This window comes from Ranitomeya imitator, chromosome 5, assembly GCF_032444005.1.
Source record: "Ranitomeya imitator isolate aRanImi1 chromosome 5, aRanImi1.pri, whole genome shotgun sequence".
NCBI classification, from domain to species: Eukaryota; Metazoa; Chordata; class Amphibia; order Anura; family Dendrobatidae; genus Ranitomeya; species Ranitomeya imitator.
In genome coordinates, this window is record NC_091286.1 from 396477401 (window position 1) to 396499049 (window position 21649).

Below are 21649 nucleotides of genomic sequence, written 5' to 3' on the forward strand. Positions count from 1 at the left end.
CACATGAGATGAATGTCGGCCGAGGGTTCATTTGTTTTCAATGGGATGATGGGGAAAAGCCATTGCCAGACACTGGCAGCTGCTTACCACCCCCTTTAGAACAAACTGATTGGGTGTTTCATACATATATTTCTTCTCTCCCCTGACTTCATCTCTCAAAAAGAGAAAAAGATCGCCTCATACACCTCAGATTGTTGTTCAACATTAATATAAGGCGTATAGGGTCCTGTAATCGGCTATTCCTACAAAAAAAATAATAATAATTTGTCCCACTGTTTCATTCCCCCACATACTGTATCCTTCAGCCCTTGTCCACCTTAAAGCTCAGAAAATACCCCAGATCAAATGTATGAATTCTTGATTTATCATTTATTATGTTTTGGTAGTATAATAGCAACATTAAAATAGGGAGGACTTAGATTCATCATGCAGATGAGTCGCCCTGCCAGGGCCGTGGGGTACTCTGTACCGGGTCTGGTGTTTCACAGGGGGGATGTCACGGTGTCGACCCGGTACTTCAGACGTTCTGACCCTCTAGGTCCATGTGCCCTCTTCTGTCTCTCTGACCATCTGATCTCTTTCCTTCCAAAACACTATGTATATAGGGGAGTCACCTAGTAAATAGGATCAAAAGCTCCCCCTTGTGGCGTGGAGTGTGAACATGTTGTGTGCATTGTGATTACCTGGTGAGGGTTATCTTTCATCGCTTCCAAACGTAACATCACTCTCCCCGTGAGGAAAGCAATGCTACTGTGACGACCAGGACCCTGGGGTGCCACACTTACACTACTTATCAGTTTTAACCCCTTTCTGACATCGGACATACTATCCCGTCGAGGTGGGGTGGGCCCCTATGACCACCGACGGGATAGTACGTTCAGAGATAACCCAAGAAAGAAAAGAACATGTCCACATGAACGGGAGCTCCTCAAACAATTACACAAAAGTTACAAAGTTTTTATTGAAAAAGTACCACAATGGTCAAAGATACATCACACAAAAAATAGGACTAAAAACATTTAAAAATGCAATGCACAGAACAAACGTGCACAACAGACATTTCCTAATATAGGGAAAATGCCTAACCACATCCCCTTCCCCTCCCAAAAATTGAAATGGATATATTCAGCGCAATGGCCAATAATTTAGCCATATAGCAGTACATACAGTGCAGATGGTCTCTATACAATACTAATAATAACTGTGAAATACTGCTATATCCCCGCTATCAAAAGATGCAGTGCATACTTATATATGGACTCACTAATATCACAGTGCCATATGGTCCCACAGACAATTAAAGCCAAGGAACAATTGATGAAATCAAACATGTAACAATCAATGCCTCAATGGCTGCTGGGACAAAGGCTCATGCCCCATTAATGCAGATGCAAATGTACAAGGTAATCAACATAATGGTCTGAGATTTGCCTGGATAGTGCATAATATACCTGTGCCTAGAAAGAGCCGCTGACACAAAATGGATCAGGACCCCAAGACAGCCTAGATAAAGGGGAAAGAGAAGCAAAAAAGGGGGAGGAGGGGATGTGGGGTGCGAACCCACGCGTATCGCCGCAACTATGGCGGCTTCCTCAGGGAAAGAATAGCAGCATCTCTATTCAATTGGGATAGTACGTTCAGCGCGATCGGCGGCGCTCACGGGGGGAGCGCGGCCAATCGCGGCCGGGTGTCAGCTGCCTATCGCAGCTGACATCCGGCACTATGTGCCAGGAGCGGTCACGGACCACCCCCAGCACATTAACCCCCGGCACACCGCGATCAAACATGATCGCGATGTGCCGGCGGTGCAGGGAAGCATCGCGCAGGGAGGGGGCTCCCTGCGGGCTTCCCTGAGCCCCCCGCAGCAACGCGATATGATCGTGTTGCTGCGAGGGTCTTACCTCCCTCCCTGCGTGCTCCAGACCCGGATCCAAGATGGCCACGGATCCGGGTCCTGCAGGGAGGGAGGTGGCTTCACAGAGCCTGCTCAGAGCAGGCACTGTGAAGCCTGCAGCACTGTAAGTCAGATCGGTGATCTGACAGAGTGCTGTGCAAACTGTCAGATCACCGATCGGTGATGTCCCCCCTGGGACAAAGTAAAAAAGTAAAAAAAAATTTTTCCAAATGTGTAAAAAAAAAAAAAAATATTCCTAAATAATGAAAAAAAAAAATATTATTCCCATAAATACATTTCTTTATCTAAATAAAAAAAACAATAAAAGTACATATATTTAGTATCGCCGCGTCCGTAACGGCCCAACCTATAAAACTGGCCCACTAGTTAACCCCTTCAGTAAACACCGTAAGAAAAAAAAAAAAAAACGAGGCAAAAAGCAACGCTTTATTATCATACCGCCGAACAAAAAGTGGAATAACACGCGATCAAAAAGGCAGATATAAATAACCATGGTACCTCTGAAAACGTCATCTTGTCCTGCAAAAAACGAGCCGCCATACAGCATCACCAGCAAAAAAATAAAAAAAAGTTATAGTCCTGAGAATAAACTGATGCAAAAATAATTATTTTTTCTATAAAATAGTTTTTATCGTATAAAAGCGCCAAAACATAAAAAAATGATATAAATGAGGTGTCGCTGTAATCGTACTGACCCGAGGAATAAAACTGCTTTATCAATTTTACCAAACGCGGAACGGTATAAACGCCTCCCCCAAAAGAAATTCATGAATAGCTGGCTTTTGGTCATTCTGCCTCACAAAAATCGAAATAAAAAGCGATCAAAAAATGTCACATGCCTGAAAATGTTACCAATAAAAACGTCAACTCATCCCACAAAAAACAAGACCTCACATGACTCTGTGGACCAAAATATGGAAAAATTATAGCTCTCAAAATGTGGTAATGCAAAAAATATTTTTTGCAATAAAAAGCGTCTTTCAGTGTGTGACGGCTGCCAATCATAAAAATCCGCTAAAAAACCCACTATAAAAGTAAATCAAACCCCCCTTCATCACCCCCTTAGTTAGGGAAAAATTAAAAAAATGTATTTATTTCCATTTTCCCATTAGGGCTAGGGTTAGGGCTAGGGTTAGGGTTAGGGCTAGGGTTAGGGCTAGGGTTAGGGCTAGGGTTAGGGATAGGGTTAGGGTTAGGGCTAGGGTTAGAGCTAGGGTTTGGGCTAGGGTTAGGGTTAGGGCTAGGGTTAGGGCTAGGGTTAGGGTTAGGGCTACAGTTTGGGTTGGGGCTAAAGTTAGGGTTAGGGTTGGGGCTAAAGTTACAGTTAGGGTTTAGATTACATTTACAGTTGGGAATAGGGTTGGGATTAGGGTTAGGGGTGTGTCAGGGTTAGAGGTATGGTTAGGGTTACTGTTGGGATTAGGGTTAGGGTGTGTTTGGATTAGGGTTTCAGTTATAATTGGGGGGTTTCCACTGTTTAGGCACATCAGGGGCTCTCCAAACGCGACATGGCGTCCGATCTCAATTCCAGCCAATTCTGCGTTGAAAAAGTAAAACAGTGCTTCTTCCCTTCCGAGCTCTCCCGTGTGCCCAAACAGGGGTTTACCCCAACATATGGGGTATCAGCGTACTCAGGACAAATAGGACAACAACTTTTGGGGTCCAATTTCTCCTGTTAACCTTGGGAAAATACAAAACTGGAAGCTAAAAAATAATTTTTGTGGGAAAAAAAAGATTTTTTATTTTCATGGCTTTGCATTATAAACTGTAGTGAAACACTTGGGGGTTCAAAGTTCTCACAACACATCTAGATAAGTTCCCTGGGGGGTCTAGTTTCCAATATGGGGTCACTTGTGGGGGGTTTCTACTGTTTAGGTACATTAGGGGTTCTGCAAATGCAATGTGACGCCTGCAGACCATTCCATCTAAGTCTGCATTCCAAATGGCACTCCTTCCCTTCCGAGCCCTCCCATGCGCCCAAACGGTGGTTCCCCCCAACATATGGGGTTTCAGCGTACTCAGGACAAATTGGACAACAACTTTTGGGGTCGAATTTCTCCTCTTACCCTTGGGAAAATACAAAACTGGGGGCTAAAAAATAATATTTTGGGGAAAGATTTTTTTTTAATTTTCACGGCTCTGCGTTACAAACTGTAGTGAAACACTTGGGGGTTCAAAGCTCTCACAACACATCTAGATGAGTTCCTTAGGGGGTCTAGTTTCCAAAATGGTGTCACTTGTGGGGGGTTTCTACTGTTTAGGTACATTAGGGGCTCTGCAAATGCAATGTGACACCTGCAGACCATTCCATCTAAGTCTGCATTCCAAATGGAGCTCCTTCCCTTCCGAGCCCTCCCATGCGCCCAAACAGTGGTTCCCCCCCACATATGGGGTATCAGCGCACTCAGGACAAATTGTACAACAACTTTTGGGGTCCAATTTCTTCTCTTACCCTTGGGAAAATAAAAAATTGGGGGCGAAAAGATAATTTTTGTGAAAAAATATGATTTTTTATTTTTACGGTTCTGCATTATAAACTTCTGTGAAGCACTTGGTGGGTCAAAGTGCTCACCACACCTCTAGATAAGTTCCTTAGGGGGTCTACTTTCCAAAATGGTGTCACTTGTGGGGGGTTTCAATGTTTAGGCACATCAGTGGCTCTCCAAACGCAACATGGCGTCCAATCTCAATTCCTGTCAATTTTGCATTGAAAAGTCAAACGGCGCTCCTTCCCTTCCGAGCTCTCCCATCCGCCCAAACAGTGGTTTACCCCCACATATGGGGTATCAGCGTACTCAGGACAAATTGTACAACAACTTTTGGGGTCCAATTTCTTCTCTTACCCTTGGGAAAATAAAAAATTGGGGGCGAAAAGATAATTTTTGTGAAAAAATATGATTTTTTTTATTTTTACGGTTCTACATTATAAACTTCTGTGAAGCACTTGGTGGGTCAAAGTGCTCACCACACCTCTAGATAAGTTCCTTAGGGGATCTAATTTCCAAAATGGTGTCACTTGTGGGGGGTTTCAATGTTTAGGCACATCAGGGGCTCTCCAAACGAAACATGGCGTCCCATCTCAATTCCAGTCAATTTTGCATTGAAAAGTCAAATGGCGCTCCTTCGCTTCCGAGCTGTGCCATGTGCCCAAACAGTGGTTTACCCCCACATGTGGGGTATTGGCGTACTCAGGACAAATTGTACAACAATGTTTGGGGTCCATTTTCTCCTGTTACCCTTGGTAAAATAAAACAAATTGGAGCTGAATTAAATTTTTTGTGAAAAAAAGTTAAGTGTTCATTTTTATTTAAACATTCAAAAAATTCCTGTGAAGCACCAGAAGGGTTAATCAACTTCTTGAATATGGTTTTGAGCACCTTGAGGGGTGTAGTTTTTAGAATGGTGTCACACTTGGGTATTTTCTATCATATAGACCCCTCAAAATGACTTCAAATGAGATGTGGTCCCTAAAAAAAAATGGTGTTGTAGAAATGAGAAATTGCTGGTCAACTTTTCACCCTTATAACTCCCTAACAAAAAAAAATTTTGGTTCCAAAATTGTGCTGATGTAAAGTAGACATGTAAGAAATGTTACTTATTAAGTATTTTGTGTGACAAATGTGGCACCCCTAGGGGTATTTGCCACAAAAATAGTTACTGACAGTAAGTACAAATACTAAAATAGCAAGACTGCACTACCACCTCCGGCCAGAAGGGGGAGCTCCAGAGACTCCCCTTGATCCATTCTGGTCTGAGAGAAGAAATGGCAGTTGGGCTAAGGAGCTGAAAGTGAGAGGTCATACAGTTGAATCTCAAACAGCCCTGTGACTGTTACCAGGCCTAAATCACCGGCCTGAGGAGAAGAGGGATAGAGAAAAAGGACATTGTGAGAACCGGGTAGCATTAATCACTACCCAGAACAGGCGCAAAGACGGATACCGGATCCGTGGCTGTATTCATTATATATAATACAGCAACCGGAAAAACGTGAGGTGATATCAGCTTCACTAGGGTCGGATGCAGCAACAGACACAGAGTTCAGCGGTACTCCCAGAGGGGGTAAACCGATAAAAGGACTCGGGTTGCCCGTCGAACCAGGACCCGGAAGGGACAGATTGGGCCGGCAGCCAGTTCACATACAGCAGCAGGGCCACACAGAAATTGCGCACAATAAGAGGCGAAGACCCCGGCAGGGTCAAAGTAACTCAGAGTTCCCATACAGACTCCGGTGACAGGACTGGTTGTAAATCCTTTTATGTTAAAGTAAACTGGTTAAACGTTTCAGTGCCTCAGTCTTTCATTTGGACAATAGCCATCTATCCAGGATCGAGATCGTCACCGCTGGGAGAACCTGCTGCTGATCAAGTAAGTGCCTGTCCCCTCATGATACCCCTTACACTGTGCATTGCCTGAGGCCACAGCACCGGGTCAAGCCACCCGTGACATCCCCCTCAAGAGACAGACTCCATTGGTCCGGTGCTGGGTATCCCGGTCTCCTGGGCGTCACAATTGGCGTCACGAACAGGATCTAGCCAGCCCGTATACCGGGTATTGTGTGCCGTGATTGGAGCCCAAAACTGTGAAAACTGGGATGAAAAATCTTGAAAATTGACTTTATTAAAGAAAAATCCATTCCCCATTGAAAACTATTGAAAGTGACTTTTCCCCATTGGTTATAATGGAGTAAAGATGGCCGCCATCCCCTGAGGTAATCACTTCATAACCGTTAGGCACGAGACTGTTAATTGAGCTACGCCATCACCTGAGCCCCAGTCTAACTGAAAAACTTCAGAATCCGCCATTACAGAGCGCGGTGGGTGGGAGCAGCAGGGGGCGTGTCGTTGTGGGCGGCACCAAGCTGAGCGCTCTGACATCAGAGCAAGGGGAAAATCGATCCTGCTGCACAGCGGAACGAATCTACACTATCCCGACGGAAGCGGAGGACCGGAAGGGTCCGGATTAACTAAGGGGGCACAGTATGTCGCAGCACGGAGACGCCGCAGCACTCGGCAACGCTAATGCAGCTGAAAGACAGAGTGTCAATAGAGAGTCCGGCAGCGCAGCGGTGCAAGGAGTGGCGCCCATCATGCCGGTGCTGATGCCATATACCCCGGGTGGCCCATGGCTTCCAATGTATGAAGGTGAGCCTAATACCCTTAACGATTTCAGAGAAAAGATTCTGGCCCATTTTGACATGTTCCCTGTGGGTGAAGTTCAGCGTGTTAGTCTCCTGATGATGCAGTTAAGTGGCCATGCTAAGCGAGAAGTCACAGCATGGGCAGCTGATCTAAAAGGCACTGTTGAACGCATATTTGCTGGATTAAAAGCTACATTTGAAACCACGGCCAGCAGCAAAGCTAAAATACGATTCTTTAGTTGCAAACAAAAAGCTAATGAGGGCGTGAGAGACTTTGCCTTAAACCTGTAGGAAGCCCTTAAATCACTTACACTGGCTGAACCCATTTTTAACACCGGAGCGGATAAACTGCTAAGAGATCAATTTATTGAGGGACTCTACACCCCTTCTCACCGGGGGCATGTGAGCATGCTTGTTTTTAAGAACCCTGAATTGACATTTGCCCAATTAAAGGAGAGCGCTATACGTCTCCAGCTGGCAGAGGCACCTCGGGATCAGGATCCTGCGCAACCCATGGCAGAGGCACCTCAACAACAGGGAGTACCAGTGACATCAGCTATGTCTGGGGCCATTGCTAAGCCCCTGGGGCCCAGTACTAATGAGGCTCTTCAACAAAAGCTTGACTCTTTAGCTGATGTTGTTGCTTCAATGGCTAAAACCATGCAGGAGATGAGAGGACACAAGATGGAGTTGGCAAACTGTAGAGAGGATGTTCCATGGATGAGACCCCGGAGATACCCGACATGGAGAGGACGACCCCGCGACCGCTACCAACCGGATGGACAGCCCATTTGCCGCCGTTGCCAGCAGCCGGGCCACTTTGCACGAGATTGTGATTTAAACGGGAATCCCCTGGGAATGCGGGCCGCTTCGCAGGAATGAACTTTCAAGGCCCAACACCCTGGCACGACAGATACATCGGAGGACGACCCATTATCCCTATCGTGCTGGACGGAATTCCCCTCAACGCTTTGCTGGACACAGGTTCCCAGATTTCATCTATACCGTATATCCTTTATAAGAGGTACTGGGCTGATGCAGATAATGATAAAGGGCCCTCTGATGTTGAACTAGATATATGGGCCAGTAATGGTAAGTTGGTACCGAAACTAGGATTCAGGGAGATGACCATAAAGATTGGTAAAGTAGAACTGAAGAAACAGGGTATAATTGTTGTTGATGTTGACCGGCGGAACTGTGAACCAACTGTATTGATAGGAATGAATGTGTTAGAGAACTGCTTTTCCGAAGTCATTTCTGTCTTACAGCAAATTGCTGAAACTGCCCAATCCTGCCAGCAGAGAGTTCTCCGGAGGGAAATAAAAGTATTGATGTTAAGGCAACAGGTAGAAGTTGCAGGTGGAGAAATCGGCAGTGTGAGGGTAAGTGATCCAACGTCTATTGTAATCCCACCAAAAACAGAAATGCTGGTATGGTGTAGAGCAGCCATTGGTACTAAGGGACGAGATTATCAAGCCTTAATAGAACCAGTGTACACCGACAGCAGGCCCACTATACTCACAGCACGAGGGATAGTCGAGGTACACCGGGGACGAGTGCCGGTACGACTTTTGAACTGTGGAGAGGAAGAGGTCACTTTGCCAAGGTATGCTACAATGGCAAAGCTATATACTGTTGACAACAATGCCATCACAACCATTGAGCCCTTAGAACCAACCTGTCAGGTGGAAGGCAATGGCTCAGATGGAGAAATGGAGGATTGGTGCCAACAGCTACACGTGGGCATAAATTCAACACCTACCCATCAAAAACAAGGGGTGTATAGGCTAGTGACGGAATATGAACAAGTCTTCAGTAAACACCCATTGGACTTCGGACGGATAGAAGGGGTAGAACACACAATCCCCACCAGTGACCATCCCCCAATAAAAGAAAGATATAGACCCATACCGCCCGCTCACTATCAATGTGCAAAAGATATGCTGAGGGAAATGAAACAGGCCGGGGTAATAAGAGACAGCTGTAGCCCCTGGGCGGCCCCTCTAGTGATTGTCAAAAAAAAGGACGGAACCATGAGAATGTGCGTAGACTACCGGAAGATTAATAACATCACCCATAAAGACGCCTACCCCTTGCCTAGGATAGAAGAGTCCTTAACTGCTTTGAAATCTGCTAATTATTTTTCCACCTTAGACTTAACAAGCGGGTATTGGCAAGTCCCTGTGGCTGAGAGAGATAAGGAAAAGACGGCATTCACCACACCAATGGGTCTATGTGAATTTAATCGCATGCCGTTCGGACTCTGCAACGCATCCGGTACCTTCCAGCGGCTGATGGAATGCTGCCTCGGACACAAGAACTTCGAGACCGTCCTCCTGTACCTAGATGATGTGATCGTCTACTCAAAGACTTACGAACAACACTTAATAGACCTGGCAGAAGTGTTCGAAGCCTTATCCAGGTATGGCATGAAAGTCAAGCCATCCAAATGTCACCTTCTCAAGCCAAAGGTACAGTACCTGGGACACATCGTGAGTTCGGAGGGAGTAGCACCAGATCCCGAGAAAATAAGCGCCATAAGGGATTGGCCAAGACCTACCAGCGCAAAAGAAGTGAGACAATTCCTGGGATTGGTGGGTTACTATCGCAGATTTATAAAAGGATTTACCAAGTTGGCAGCACCCTTGCAAGACACCTTGGTAGGGCAGACGAAGAAACCTTCAAACCGAAACCCTCCTTTTCAGTGGAACGACGAAAGGGAAGACTCCTTTGAACAACTAAAGAAGGCACTAACCGGAGAAGAGGTTCTGGCATACCCAGATTACCATAAACCTTTCATCCTCTACACCGATGCCAGTAATGTGGGACTAGGAGCGGTGCTGTCACAAAAGCAAGAAGGTCGGGAGAAAGTCATCGCCTTTGCAAGTAGAAAGCTCCGGCCTACTGAAAGAAATTCAGAAAATTACAGCTCCTTCAAATTGGAACTACTGGCAGTAGTTTGGGCTGTGACGGAGCGTTTCAAACACTATCTGGCCGCTGCAGAATTTATTGTCTATACTGACAACAATCCGTTGACCCACCTGGACACAGCCAAATTAGGTGCGTTAGAACAGCGATGGATAGCCCGGTTATCTAATTACAACTTCATAATCAAGTATCGAGCAGGTCGCAAGAATGGAAATGCCGATGCCCTATCCCGGATGCCACACTTGAGAGATGTAGAAGAGGAAACGGGGGAGCTTGAAGAAATTGAACTTCCAGCCTTCCATCATCCCAAGGCAAAACATCATCAGTCAAGTACCTATCAGAAACAACAAGAGGTGAATTTTAATCCGTTAGCACACCATAGATGGGCTGACACCCAAGACAGCAATCCGGCTGTGAAGTTGGTGAAGGAACTGTTGACTGAGCAAAGTGCATATCCCTATGAGGATGCCCCAGAAGAGACGCATCAACTCTGGAAAGAGAGAGGCAAAATGTTCCTGTATCAAGGGAAGCTCTGTAGAAGATACACCAATCCGAAAACACATGAATTGGTTTGGCAGATTATTGTGCCTAAACAAGATGTGAAGATGGTCCTCGAAGCTTACCATAATGGTGCTGGTCACTTCGGTTGGAAAAAGTTAGAAGTACTTCTAAGAGAAAGATTTTATTGGGTCGGGATGAGAAAATCAATCGAACAGTGGTGCAGAAATTGTGGCCCGTGTAACCTCAGAAGAAACGATCAAAAGAACCAAAGAGCACCACTGCAGCCCATAATCACCAAACAACCACTTGAACTTGTAGCCATGGACCACGTGAAGTTGACACCAAGCCGGTCCGGCTATGTCTATGCCTTGACCATCGTGGACCATTATTCACGTTTCTTGGTAGTAGTACCCGTAAAAGATCTGACAGCAAAAACAGCAGCCAAAGCGTTCCAAACGTACTTTTGTAGACCCCATGGATATCCGGAACAGGTTCTCACCGACCAAGGTACAGCCTTTGAATCAGAGATCTTCAGAGAATTCTGTAATATGTATGGTTGCAAAAAGATCCGGACGACGGCCTATCATCCACAAACAAACGGCTTATGCGAGAAGATGAATCATATTGTAATAGACCTACTAAAGACTTTACCTGAGACAGAAAGGAATCAATGGCCAGAGAAATTGCCTGACTTGGTGGATCTGTATAATCATGTCCCGGTGAGCTCCACCAACTGCACCCCAGCTTACCTTATGCGTGCAAGACCCGGCCAATTACCAATCGATCTAGAAATGGGAATTCTGAAACCAGACGCAGAAGTTCAAGACTCCAATTGGGATATCATACGGCAAAAGCAGTATCGCCAAGTGCAAGAGAGTGTGGAAAGAAGCCTTCAGCAAACTAGAGAAAGACAAGAGCGAACTTTCAACCAGAATGCTCTAGCGACCCCATTAAGACCGGGTGACCAAGTGCTCAAGAGAAATCGTCGAACCAATAAACTGGACAATCAGTGGGAAGCCGTACCCTACACAGTTTTACCAACAAGAGTGGATAATCCTAAAATGTGTCTCATTAGCAAAAACGGAGGCTTAACATCTGTACTAGTGTCAAGAGACAATCTTAAATTATGTCCGGAAGCATTGAAAGAGCCAGACGTTGTCCAGCCAGAACCAGAAGTTATTCAACCCATACAGGTTCAACCAGTAAAGGAAAAAGAAGAGGAAGTGTATCACACCTGTATAGGAGACTTTCCCAAAACCCTACTAACATACCATGGTGCAGTAGTGGTTCCCATGGTGGCCTTTTACCCAACACCGAACCCAATACCAGAAGTCCCAAGACAGGAAGAGGCTGACCCCGTACTACAGGAGGTTCCAGGCCAGGAAGAACAGATTCCTGGTCAGAGTAATCCCATTCACGGTGGACTTGCCAACTCCATAGTCGTGGAATTATCTTTAGCAGAGCGGGCAGATACTACATCCGCAGTAGACAGTAGTACACCACATGAAGAGACACCGCTATTACGTAGATCACAGCGTAGTACCCAGGGTCAATTACCGGCCAGGTATGCAGATTACCAACTATAAAGCTCATAATGTGAATTGTATATATGTTATGCCGTATATAGTTAAACAGAAAATGTAGTATAGTCATTGCTATCAGTCTGCAACGTTTAAGCCCAGTGCCTACAGAGACTTGTCTGTATGAACTTATTGCATATTCTTGAACTTTTTATCAGCCCGGAGGCACTAAATCAAAGCTCCGGAAAGACTGCTTTTTGAACTTTGCTTTTTGCTCTTTTTGAACTTTCTTTAGACTTTATATTGATAACTCCGTTGGAAAAATGGAACTAAATTCGTGGACACTAAGTACAGTGCCGTTCCTAATACCTTCAAGGATAGAACTGTATTAATGGACGCTATTTGAAGTGACTTTTTACAGAACTCTATTTTTGTTTCCTTGAGTGGTTTTTGTAACTTTTCATTTTTAAGACTCTGTACATATTAATTGTTATTTCAAAATGTTATTGTCCCACAGTCCCGGAGTACTGTTCTTAACTAAGGGGGAATGTGGCACCCCTAGGGGTATTTGCCACAAAAATAGTTACTGACAGTAAGTACAAATACTAAAATAGCAAGACTGCACTACCACCTCCGGCCAGAAGGGGGAGCTCCAGAGACTCCCCTTGATCCATTCTGGTCTGAGAGAAGAAATGGCAGTTGGGCCAAGGAGCTGATAGTGAGAGGTCATACAGTTGAATCTCTAACAGCCCTGTGACTGTTACCAGGCCTAAATCACCGGCCTGAGGAGAAGAGGGATAGAGAAAAAGGACATTGTGAGAACCGGGTAGCATTAATCACTACCCAGAACAGGCGCAAAGACGGATACCGGATCCGTGGCTGTATTCATTATATATAATACAGCAACCGGAAAAACGTGAGGTGATATCAGCTTCACTAGGGTCGGATGCAGCAACAGACACAGAGTTCAGCGGTACTCCCAGAGGGGGTAAACCGATAAAAGGACTCGGGTTGCCCGTCGAACCAGGACCCGGAAGGGACAGATTGGGCCGGCAGCCAGTTCACATACAGCAGCAGGGCCACACAGAAATTGCGCACAATAAGAGGCGAAGACCCCGGCAGGGTCAAAGTAACTCAGAGTTCCCATACAGACTCCGGTGACAGGACTGGTTGTAAATCCTTTTATGTTAAAGTAAACTGGTTAAACGTTTCAGTGCCTCAGTCTTTCATTTGGACAATAGCCATCTATCCAGGATCGAGATCGTCACCGCTGGGAGAACCTGCTGCTGATCAAGTAAGTGCCTGTCCCCTCATGATACCCCTTACACTGTGCATTGCCTGAGGCCACAGCACCGGGTCAAGCCACCCGTGACATCCCCCTCAAGAGACAGACTCCATTGGTCCGGTGCTGGGTATCCCGGTCTCCTGGGCGTCACACATATCTCTGTGATTTAATTGCATAAAAATTCAAAGTTGGAAAATTGCAAAATTTTCATAATTTTCGCCAAATTTCCATTTTTTTCACAAATAAACGCAGGTACTATCAAAGAATTTTTACCATTGTCATGAAGTACCATATGTCACGAGAAAACAATGTCAGAATCACTGGGATCTGTTGAAGCGTTCTAGAGTTGTAACCTCATAAAGGGACAGTGGTCAGAATTGTAAAAATTGGCCCGGTCATTAACGTGCAAACCACCCTTGGGGGTAAAGGGGTTAAACCCATTGTTAACCCTGATTTGTTTAGGACACACTGTTTTGTACCTAAAGCTGCTATTACATAGTATTCCTCTGCAACCCCTATGTGCATAACATAGATACATACAAATATCAGCATACATGAGTACACCCAGTTTGAAAAGTAAGCTTTTAATCAATATCTCACGCAACACATGGAAAATTTCCAATTTTATAACAAGAGTTTTATAGACCATTTTTTAACCCATATAATGAACGTGCACGTTTACCAAGATCAGAGTGATAGTAGCATCTTCTCTTTAAATATAGAGCAGTACATCTATGAATTCATGATACCATCAGTGAACTGTAGCTCGCCAACATCTGCAGCATTCATGAAACCCCAGATAAGGACACTGCCACCAACATGTTTCACTGTAGGCACCATGCATTTTTCTTTGTACTTCTGAGCTTTCTGACACCATACAGTTTTGAAGCAATCAGTTCCAAAAATATTTAACTTTGTCTCATCACTCCAGAGTATAGCAGCCCAGTAGTCATCATATTTTTCATTGTGGGCCCTGGCAAATTATAAGTTGCCTTTTTTGTCCATAGACTTTAGAGGTTTTCTTCATGGATGACACCCATGCATGCCATTCCTTTGAAGTGTACATTGTATTGTGTCATGAGTAACACTCACCCTATTTCAGCTTTCTTCTTCTGTAGCTAACTTCTGTGAACTTACATGTCAATTTTCCTGTTTAGGGGTTAACTTCCAAGGTTGGCCTGGAAGTCTCTAAAGGATGATTGCAGTCCCATCTTTGTTACACTCACTTTTGTATTACATTTGCTACTGTATTCTGACCTATTCATACAGTTCTGCTGATCTTATTGTAGCCTTCACATTTCTTGTGCAAATAAATTATTTTCATTCTCGGGTCTTGTGACATTTCTCTTCCATGTAGTGCCATTGCTGACAGCATGGAATTGGAAGTAGTTTTCTTTGCTATGTAACACCCTTCTATAGTCAACTGTTTGCTGGACACCTACTTAATAAGTAATTAAACTTTCCTGTGGTTGAATTCTTGTTAATTTGAAATCTGTATTCTAAAGTTGTCTAAACCTAAGCTTTTTACTGAAGACTTTCATTAAGGTATACCGTAGATATTCGAGTATAAGCCGAGATTTTCAGCCCACTTTTTTTGGGCTGAAATAACCCTCTGGGCTTATAATCGAGTCATACCCAGGGGTCGGCAGGGGAGGGGGAGCAGAGCTGTGTAATAATACTCACCTGTTTCTGGTGCGGTCCCTGCACGTCTTTTCCCCAGCGACACCAGCTTCTTCCTGTAGTGACCGGTCACATGGTACCGCTCATTGCAGTAATGAATCTGGACCCGACTCCACTCCCATAGGGGTGGAGCCACATATTCATTACTGTAATGAGCGGTACCATTTGATCGCTCACTACAGGAAGAAGCTGCCGGCGCCTGGTAAAAGAAGTGCAGGGACCGCGCCAGGAGCAGGTGAGTATAATGCAGTGCGCGATATTCACCTGCTCCCCGTTCTACTGTCGGCGCCGCTACGTCTTCCGCGACCTCTGCTCTGACGCTCAGGTCAGAGGGCACGATGACACAATTAGTGCACGCCGCCCTCTGCCTGAACATCAGTGCAGAGGATGGGAAGACACAGCGGCGGTCGGCGGTGGAATGGGTAGCAGGTGAATATAGCAGCAACAGCAGATGGGGCAAATATCTGTATGGAGCATCTTATGGGGCCATGTGCAGCATTATATGGGGCAATTATCTGTATGGAGCATCTTATTGGGCCATGTGCAGCATTATATGGGGCAATTATCTGTATGGAGCATCTTATGGGGCCATGTGTAACATTATATGGGACAAATATCTGTATGGGGCCATGTGCAGCATTATATGGGGCAAATATCTGTATGGAGCATCTTATGGGGCCATGTGCAGCATTATATGGGGCAAATATCTGTATGGGGCCATGTGCAGCAGTATATGGGGCAAATATCTGTATGGTGCATCTTTTGGGGCCATGTGCAGCATTGTATGGGGCAAATATCTCTATGGAGCATCTTATGGGGCCATAATCCACATTTATGGAGCATTATACGGGGCAAATGTGTCTATGGAGCATCTTATGGGGCCATAATCAGCATTTGTGCAGCAATCTATGGGGCAAATGTCTGTATGGAGCATCTTATGGGGTCATAATCAACATTTGTGCAGCATTATATGGGGCATATTTTAATATGTATCATTTTATGGAGCCCATTATAAACTGTATGGAGCATTATATGGGGCGTATTTTGTATGGAGCATCTTATGGGGCCATCATGAACTGTATGGAGCATTATACGGGGCTCCTGATTCAATATGGATATTCAAAAACACTTAACCTATTGATGTTTCAATTAATTTTACTTTTGCTAATATCTATTTTTATTTTTGAAATTTACCAGTAGCTGCAACATTTTCCACCCTAGGCTTATACTCGAGTCATTAAGTTTTCCCAGTTTTTTGTGGCAAAATTAGGGGGGTCGGCTTATACTCGGGTCGGATTATACTTGAGTATATACGGTACTTATTTTTGCAGCATAATCTTGAATTAATTTGTTAGGAAAATTGCTTTTTTTGGATCTGCAGAATAACAAATTGTGTTTGCAATCAATGATCCAAACAGGATTTCAGGCCATTTCAGACGCGAGTACAATTAAAGCTTTGACCTCCTTGTCAGAGCAACAGCAACATGATCAGGCCATGTGAAGGGTAGATTTATTGGAAGGCAAGGAAGGAAGGGAATGAGGAAGATGCAAACAGGGGTTTACATGGCAACAGACAATTTACAAGAGTAATAAACTTTATCTTTTCCGTAAAATAGCACGGTGCTACAACTATTGCAGACTCAAGATATGTCTCACAAGCAAATTTAAACAATAAAACAAATAACGATGCTATTCTACATATAACCTCCCTGGCCTTTACTAGGCAGGCCACACGGCTCCCGTGTACTGACTACTGAAGCCTACACTAGGCCCTAACAGGTGCACCAAACAGGAACAAACTCACGGTGATGTTGGGGACTCAGGTCCAATCCCAGGGGGCCCCCATTAGTCCAATATGGTGGTGCGCACGGCTTTTTGTCAGCTCTGTGAAGTGTGGTCTTCTCCTTGCTTCTAGATCCTAGGGAAGCTCCTGGAAACTGTAAGTCCCTTTCTCAGTATCTTCGTGGCTTCACAAGCTAGCACAGAACAGCCACCTTTTCTGTACCTGGAAAAGTCTTGCAAATTTCACAAGTACAGTCCGTCCCAGGCAGTGGGACCTTTCTTGTAGCAAACAGCACAAAGTTCTTTTCGTAGCAGCTTCAGCTCACACACACAGTACAGGCTCAACTCCTCCCCTAACTCTTGGGCAGTTCATCTTCACAGTCTATAGCAGGGGGAAGCCGAACATTCCATCATACCAGACAAGGGGGTGCTGTCTCTTAAAGTGGCAGCGTGTTACTGTCCATAACAGCACCACCCTCTTACATGCCTCCCTTCTTAATTATGGTCATCCTCGGCCATCACAGAATCAAGGTTGAAGCGTAATGAATGAACGTGCAATGCGGAAACAGCACCTATAGAGGAGGCAACAAAGGTGTAAAAACAGACAGAGAACACTGTTCTACATATCTGACCGGTGGAACCCCTGCATTAGACCTCTGGGATCTCCGAAGTTCTTGGCTGTCAGGCAAGGCTTGACTATCTTCCAGAGGAACACTTGCTGCAGGAGTCATCGTGGGCTCTTGTCTGGTCTCGTCCTCACTTAGCGGTACTGGTACATCCATGGGATTACCGTCTCTGTGCGGCTGAGGACCCCCTACTGTGTCAGGGACGCTCCACCACTCATCATCAATTTCACCATCAGGCATGACAGATTCAGGAAGTGGAGTAGCGACAATGGCATAGAACAGACCTCAGACCGGCAAGGCCACAGCATATTTCTGTGAAGTACTCTAGGGGCGGATGCCCCAGTCTCAATCTGTGCCTTGTAGACAGGGCCATTAGCATACACTCGCTCAATAACTTTGTACGGCTGTACTTCCCAACTCTCACTCAGTTTTCCCTTGGGGCGTTTCTCTCTGACTAATACTCGGTCTCCAGGTTGGAGCGGTAACTCTTGAGTCAGTTTGCGGCCCGTATGTTCTTTTTCTTGCAGCTGCTGACCCGCCAACCGCTGTATCGTTTGCAATCGTTGCCGATGCTCTTTCACCCATGAGGTGACAGTTCGCTTCATCATCTCCTCTGGCTGTTCCAAATTCAGCTCAATGATCTCTCGTCCAGCTCTTCCAAACAACAGTAAATAGGTGGTATAACCCGTGGTGGAGTGGACCTGATTGTTGTAGGTCCAGACCAATTCCGGCAGATAGTCTGGCCAACACGCCTTCTTATCCTCCTCCAATGTTCTCAGCATTTGAAGTAAGGTTTGGTTGAAGCGTTCACAAGCTCTGTTGCCTTGAGGGTGGTAAGGGGTGGTCCGGGACCGCTCAATGCCATACATACTGTTGTGAATTCTGTGGTCGAGCTCCCTCCTGTGGTCACAAGTGGTACTTCGGCTGATTCTGTCTATGGGCTTCCGTTGGTGGATGTGAGTGGTACTGCGGCTTCTGAGTTTCCTTCCTCAGGTGATGAGGTTAAGTCGTTAGGTGCTGCTCTATTTAACTCCACCTAGTGCTTTGATCCTGGCCTCCAGTCTATGTTCTAGTATTGGTCTTGCTTCCTCCTGTATCGTTCCTGTGGCCTGTCTGCTCAGCATAAGCTAAGTTCTGCTTGTGTTACTTTTGGTTGCTATATTTTCTGTCCAGCTTGCTATATTGGTTTTTCTTGCTTGCTGGAAGCTCTGAGACGCAGAGGGAGCACCTCCGTACCGTTAGTCGGTGCGGAGGGTCTTTTTGCCCCTCTGCGTGGTTGTTTGTAGGTTTTTGTGTTGACCGCAAAGCTATCTTTCCTATCCTCGGTCTGTTCAGTAAGTCAGGCCTCACTTTGCTAAATCTATTTCATCTCTGTGTTTGTATTTTCATCTTAACTCACAGTCATTATATGTGGGGGGCTGCCTTTTCCTTTGGGGAATTTCTCTGAGGCAAGGTAGGCTTATTTTTCTATCTTCAGGGCTAGCTAGTTTCTCAGGCTGTGCCGAGTTGCATAGGGAGCGTTAGGCGCAATCCACGGCTACCTCTAATGTGGTTTGATAGGTTTAGGGATTGCGGTCAGCAGAGTTCCCACGTCTCAGAGCTCGTCCTATGTTTATTGGTTATTGTCAGGTCACTTTGTGTGCTCTGAACTTCAAGGTCCATTGTGGTTCTGAATTACCTATTCATAACAGTACTGGAGGCCCAAAGTACTATGCTTCTCAATAGAGGGAAAAAAGAAGTTCTGAGACCATTTTTTTTTCTTTGCACTGTGTTTTGCCTTTTTTTTCCCCTAGACATTTGGGTGGTTCAGGACACAGGTGTGGTGATGAACATTAAAGGTCTGTCTTCATGTGTGGATCTTCTCACTGCAAGAGTACAAAATATTCAAGACTTTGTGGCTCAGAATTCTATGTTAGAACCAAGAATTCCTATTCCTGATTTGTTTTCTGGAGATAGAGCTAAATTTCTGAGTTTCAAAAATAATTGCAAACTGTTTCTGGCGTTGAAACCTCGCTCCTCTGGTGACCCAGTTCAACAAGTTAAGATCATTATTTCTTTATTACGTGGCGACCCTCAAGACTGGGCATTTTCCCTTGCGCCAGGAGATCCTGCATTATGTAATATTGATGCGTTTTTTCTGGCGCTCGGATTACTGTACTATGAACCTAATTCAGTGGATCAGGCAGAGAAAAATTTGCTGGCTCTGTGTCAGGGTCAGGATGAGATAGAGATTTATTGTCAGAAGTTTAGAAAGTGGTCCGTGCTCACTCAATGGAATGAATGTGCGCTGGCAGCTATTTTCAGAAAGGGACTCTCTGAAGCCCTTAAGGATGTCATGGTGGGATTTCCTATGCCTGCTGGTCTGAATGAGTCTATGTCTTTGGCCATTCAGATCGGTCGACGCTTGCGTGAGCGTAAATCTGCGCACCATTTGGCGGTATTATCTGAGCATAAACCTGAGCCTATGCAGTGCGATAGGACTTTGACCAGAGCTGAAAGGCAAGAACACAGACATCAGAATGGGCTGTGTTTCTACTGTGGTGATTCCACTCATGCTATCTCCGATTGTCCTAAGCGCACTAAGCGGTTCGCTAAGTCTGCCACCATTGGTACGGTACAGTCGAAATTTCTTTTGTCCGTTACTTCGATCTGCTCTTTGTCTTCCTATTCTGTCATGGCATTTGTGGATTCAGGCGCTGCCCTGAATTTGATGGACTTGGAGTTTGCCAGGCGCTGTGGGTTTGTCTTGGAGCCCTTGCAGTGTCTTATTCCATTGAGAGGAATTGATGCTACGCCTTTGGCCAAGCATAAGCCTCAGTATTGGACCCAGCTGACCATGTGCATGGCTCCTGCGCACCAGGAGGATATTCGCTTTCTGGTGTTGCAAAATCTGCATGATGTGGTCGTGTTGGGGTTGCCATGGCTACAAGTCCATAACCCAGTATTAGATTGGAAATCAATGTCTGTGTCCAGCTGGGGTTGTCAGGGGGTACATGGTGATGTTCCATTTCTGTCTATCTCATCATCCATACCCTTCTGAGGTCCCAGAGTTCTTGTCTGATTACCGGGATGTATTCGATGAGCCCAAGTCCAATGCCCTACCTCCGCATAGGGATTGTGATTGTGCTATCGAGTTGATTCCTGGTAGTAAGTTTCCTAAGGGTCGACTGTTTAATTTATCTGTACCTGAGCACGCCGCTATGCGGAGTTACGTAAAAGAATCCTTGGAGAAGGGTCATATTCGCCCGTCGTCATCGCCATTGGGAGCAGGGTTCTTTTTTGTGGCCAAGAAGGATGGTTCTCTGAGACCTTGTATTGATTACCGCCTTCTAAATAAAATCACGGTCAAATTTCAGTACCCCTTGCCGCTGCTATCTGATTTGTTTGCTCGGATTAAGGGGGCTAGTTGGTTCACCAAGATAGATCTTCGTGGTGCATATAATCTTGTGCGTATTAAACGGGGCGATGAATGGAAAACTGCATTTAATACGCCCAAGGGTCATTTTGAGTACCTAGTTATGCCATTTGGACTTGCCAATGCTCCATCAGTATTTCAGTCCTTTATGCATGACATCTTCCGAGAGTACCTGGATAAATTCCTGATTGTATACTTGGATGATATTTTGGTCTTCTCGGATGATTGGGAGTCTCATGTGAAGCAGGTCAGAATGGTGTTCCAGGTCCTGCGTGCTAATTCTTTGTTTGTGAAGGGATCAAAGTGTCTCTTTGGTGTTCAGAAGGTTTCATTTTTGGGGTTCATTTTTTCCCCTTCTACCATCGAGATGGACCCTGTTAAGGTCCAGGCCATTTATGATTGGACTCAGCCGACATCTCTGAAGAGTCTGCAAAAGTTCCTTGGCTTTGCTAATTTTTATCGTCGCTTCATCTGTAATTTTTCTAGTATTGCTAAACTATTGACCGATTTGACCAAGAAGGGTGCTGATGTGGTCAATTGGTCTTCTGCTGCTGTGGAAGCTTTTCAAGAGTTAAAGCGTCGTTTTTCTTCTGCCCCTGTGTTGTGTCAACCAGATGTTTTGCTTCCGTTCCAGGTTGAGGTTGATGCTTCTGAAATTGGAGCGGGGGCTGTTTTGTCGCAAAGAGGTTCTGATTGCTCGGTGATGAAGCCATGCGCCTTCTTTTCCAGGAAGTTTTCGCCTGCTGAGCGAAATTATGATGTTGGCAATCGAGAGTTGCTGGCCATGAAGTGGGCATTCGAAGAATGGCGTCATTGGCTTGAAGGAGCTAAGCATTGCGTGGTGGTCTTGACTGATCACA